This window comes from Limulus polyphemus, unplaced genomic scaffold (genome assembly GCF_000517525.1).
Source record: "Limulus polyphemus unplaced genomic scaffold, Limulus_polyphemus-2.1.2 Scaffold4098, whole genome shotgun sequence".
In the NCBI taxonomy this organism is placed as follows: Eukaryota; Metazoa; Arthropoda; class Merostomata; order Xiphosura; family Limulidae; genus Limulus; species Limulus polyphemus.
In genome coordinates, this window is record NW_013669708.1 from 1,752 (window position 1) to 6,559 (window position 4,808).

General features: G+C 33.1%; 1 protein-coding gene across 3 annotated transcripts in view; it reads left to right on the forward strand.

Annotated features, from left to right (window-relative positions):
* The first annotated feature begins 2,249 nt into the window (after positions 1-2,249).
* Positions 2,250-4,808, forward strand: part of LOC106470581 (SCY1-like protein 2) — a 37,391-nt gene continuing 34,832 nt past the window's right edge. Inside the window, exons 1-2 of one of the 3 annotated variants that reach the window (XM_022399192.1) lie at positions 2,250-2,322; positions 3,118-3,193. The gene's annotated coding sequence lies outside the window, so the exon portion shown is untranslated. The remainder of the gene's footprint in view (positions 2,323-3,117; positions 3,194-4,808) is intronic. The other 2 variants (XM_013931144.2, XM_022399191.1) reach the window with 2 other exon arrangements.

A 4,808-nucleotide genomic window follows, 5' to 3' on the forward strand; every position in this document is an offset into this window, starting at 1 on the left:
ATCGGAGACCAAATCCTAAATGGTTGAACAGAAATATTCAATTTTTAGTAAATGATAAATATTGAGCTTTAAGATGTGGAAATTTCTTGTAAAATGGAAGATGTGGTACAATACCGAAAAATCAAAAACAAATTTAAATTGAAAACAAAAGTTATAGTAAAGGTGTATTTGTTTGTTTGTTTGAAGTTAAGCACAAAGCTACACAATGGGCTATCTGTGCTCTGCCCATCACGGGTATCGAAACCCGGTTTCTAGCGTTGTAAGTCCGCAGACATACCGCTGTGCCACTGGGGGCTATAGTGAAGGTAACATGGACTTTGGACGGCTCTTAGCTTGTAACATCTACTTGGATTTAAATGATTTTTATGTTTATGTTGAAAACGAAAAAATAGTCAATGAAATATTGTTTTAAATGTAAGACTTATTGTTGAGGAAGAATTCATAGGAGAAATGTTAAACAATGCATTTTCGAGTGTGAGCTTCTAGAAGTCTTTAGCCACAGAGTAGCTAGGATGCTTGAATGGTGGTCACTGTGATATCTATTTTTTAAAAAGAAGCGGGTCAAGAGATGAGGAAGACACAGAAAATTATACATCAATTAACCCGATTTCTGTTGTTTGGAATACATTCTAGTAGCTTACTTATAAAACATTGACTTACAAAGGGAATTTTCTTGTCTCACTAGTATGTTGAAGTTCTCTGTTAAAGTTTTGCTTTGTCTGGATAATGGTACCCTGTTGATGTTTTGCATCTGGACTTCCAGAAGGCTTTCAAAAGTGTTTGGACAATAGTTTGATTAATAGGTTGATTTTTTGTGGAATTGGAATAACTCAAAAGCTGGATTAAAGATTGGCTTAAAGGTAGAAAACAGAGAGTTGTGATGAATGAATATCATTCTGATTGGAATCGAATATGTGATTAATTGGGTTCCTCATGGATCTGTCTTAGAACCTCCGACAAATAAATGTTCTTTCTTAGATAAGGATATCAACACTGTGCACAGTATTCCAAATGAGCCCTAACTAGTGATTTGTATATAGAGATAATTATGTCTTTTTACTTGTAGTCACTATGTCTATTAACACACCCTAAACTTCATTTAGTTTTGCTATTAACAATACAGCACGGCCTCGATTGTCTGAGAGATTTCCATCACTATGGCAAGGATCTTTTCTTCAGTCACGGTACTGAGTTCATTCCAATTTATATAAAAACACATGACAAAAATTGTGATCATCCAAATATACTGTATTGCCCTTACTATAAGTAAAGGTCAATTGCCAAATTTATCAACTGATCCAAAAAAATTCTTTAGTACCTCAACATCATTAATACAGGTAGAAATACGTAAGAGTTTAAGTCACCAGCAAACCTCACTAATTTACTTATTATGTTCTTATCAATATCATTAATGTAAATAAAATGTAAAGGCCCAAGCACCGATCCTTACACAGGCGGAGGAAGCAAAAGTTACCTGGGAGTCGGGGAGGGATAAAGTGTATCTGAGATCTAAAGATAGCAATACTGAGGGGATCGGGGAATAGAACCTCTATAAAATGTGGCGTTTACAGATTTCAAATGGAGCTTTTACTAACATATAACGGTAAAACGTGGACACGCAGTGCGTAGTAGCGTTAAAATTACTAACTGTGCCTCCGCCTATGCCTGAGGCACTTCATTTGTATCAAGAGTCCACATTGAGTGGACTCCATCAAAAACAACCTTTCGTTTCCCTCATACACCGTACTAACCTACAATCCAGTTAAGTATAGTCTTTCACTGACCTATACCAGTGTGATTTTCTTAGGTACTCCTTTTTTTTTGTGACATCTTCTCAAAAGCGTTTTGAAAATCTAAGTACGTACATTAAGTCCACACCCTTTCCATCTCCGGAATAACAAGTAACATCCTCTTTAGCAATATTATTCCAATTCAGTCAATTACAGATTATTTTTTACAGTAGTTTGTTAAGCACTTATTAATTCTGTAATCTTTCCATTCATTATTTCCAGAGTTTATTATTTTCGAATTAGTATTAATGTTATACTCTTGATTTACGATCGCTTCTTTTTTAAAAAAATTATGTTTAAATACCAACTTAATTTTTTTTTTACCTAAATTATATGACCTAAAATATTTTCTTTTATAGCACTGATAATGAAAGGTACATTATTTAACATTGAGATAGATTTTACTTAAACAAATATATTTCGTTACTAATAGTTCATTGTATTAGCAATAGAGGGCGAAAATAATTGACATGTATAGTATACCAGTGTTAAACCTCCTAGTGATGTTAAAATAGGAATAGTACTATTAGAGGTAATGGCTGTTTAAAATTAATGTTTATAAACTGAAAGAAATACACACCTTTTAATGGAATTTTTTAGGTATTGAACCTAAGTCGAGTGTCAGCTGAAATAGTTTTTCTTCATGTTGTTGTTTAAAAGTGGTTAATATATTAGTACATTAACTATGAATATGATTATCATTAACTTTTAGTTTTACTTTGAGGTAATACAAACAGTGTACTTAAATATCTTTAATGAGGAAATGCCTAACTATTTAGTAACACTACTAGTTTTACAATTTTTAGTTATTAATGTCATGTTATAAAGTATAACTGTAACAGTATAACTTATAAGATGTGATGTTAATACTGATATCAAATGTATGTTGAATACCATTGGAAATGAAAAGTTGCAACTATATAAAAGGATCAGAGATAACCTTTACCAAAGGAAAACAGGAAAAAAAAGCAATAATTTAAATATAATTTTCCACATACCTAGCCAATAAAACTATTAAAACCAAAAGAAAATATCAGCAAATGCCGTATCATCTAAGCAAATCATCCCATAAGTTTACAATTCTAACAAAAAGAGTATTGTTGAAGAAAAGTATATATATATCTATGGTTCCAGTTCTTAAACTTATTATCTCTAATATTAAAGTTTGCATTTGCTGTCTTTTCATTTTATTACTCAAGAAGACTTGTCCAAACTCCTAACAGTTTTAAATTACATTAAGCTTTCTATTTTAAGCTTTATAGGAAAGGTCCAAAATTTTATGCTTCTACTTGTATGTTAAATGACTTAAGTGTTGTTCTAAATCCAGGGGGCTAAAACTGCACAGTGTGCCCCCAAAGTTGGGGCTAATGATGTAAGGAAAGATGGATCTGAGGAGCCTATTGGTAAGTATAAATCATTGATAAGGGCATTTAAGGAAAGGGGTTATAGCTTGATTTTGTCAGGGATATTGTCAAGCATAAATTGTGGGGATGAGATACTAAGTAGGTTACTAGGATTGAATGCCAGGCTTAGATGAATACGTAGAGATGAACAAATAGGCTGGTTAGATTTGCGTGATAATTTTAATGGGAAAGTTCATCTTTTTGGAATGGATGGCTTATACTTAAACAAGGCAGGGGCTTGCATGTTAGCAAGGACTATTAACTCCGCTGTAGTGGTAGATTTAAACTGGGGCTAGAGAGAGGTGAGGGCTATGATATTAGTAAAATAGGAAATATAATTGACAGGAAAACATGTGCAACAGACATAAAACATGAACGTATTTTAAAATCTGTGATCAACTGTTACTATTGTAATGCTAGGAGTATTAGAAATAAAACTGATGAGTTCAAAGCACTTGTGGAAACTGAAGATTTTGATATTATGGGCATCACTGAGACTTAGTTGGATTCGATCAACTTTGATGAAATTTTTTTGAAATACCAGGCTACAGATTATACTAGGAGATAGAGTATTGGTAAAAGGGGAGGGGTAGCTTTATATGTGAGGAGTGAATTGCATCCTGTTGAGTTAGAACATATTAAAGAAAATAGCACTGAGGTTGAGTCATTTTGGGTTAATGTTAGTGGATATAAAGGGAAAAGTTTTGTAGTTGCGATTTGTTATAGACCACCAGGTCAGAATGTGGAAGTTAATGAGAAACAGCATATAATGAGATCAGAATTATAGGCAATGGTAGGTCCAGCCAATTATAAGCCAGTTAGTCTTACATCAGTAGTTGGAAAGGTTTTGGAGAGTGTTATTAAAGATACATTACAGAGTAACTTAAAACTGTTTGATATAGTGTCAAAGAGCTAGCATGGTTTCACTAAGTCTTGTTTAACAAATCTTCTGACATTCTTTGAAGATGTTACTGCAAGAGTTGATGAAGGAAATACTGTGGATTTGGTTTACCATTATTTTCATAAAGTGTTTGATAAGATGCTTCACAAACGACTTGTTAGAAGAATTAAATCTGTGGGTGTGGAGGAAATGTTATTAAATTGGATAGAAAATTGGCTGGAGATTAGTAATAAATGGAGTTAGATCTTACTGAATCAGAGTTACAAGCAGTGTGCCTCAGGGCTCTGTGCTGGGTCCTCTGTTTGTTTGTGATTTATATTTATGATATTGACTCTGGAACGACTAACCAAATTTTGAAGTTTGCAGATGACATTAAGATATTTGGGATGGCTAACTGTATCAAAGATGCTGCAGACTTACAAGGAGATTTTGATCATTTGATGCATTGGGCCAGTATGTGGCAGATGATGTTGAACTACCCAAAATGTAAGGTGATGCATGTAGGTTTTCACAATTCAAATTATTGTTACAATCTAAATGGGAATACATTGAATACTGTGGTTGAAAAAAAGACCTTGGCGTTGTGACTGAAAAATCACGTAAGTTATCTAAACTGTGTATTGTAGCTAGCAATAGAGCTAATAGGATTTTGGATAGCAACAAAAGAAATTTTGAATACAAGAAAAGAGATGTTATTATTTCACTGTATAGATC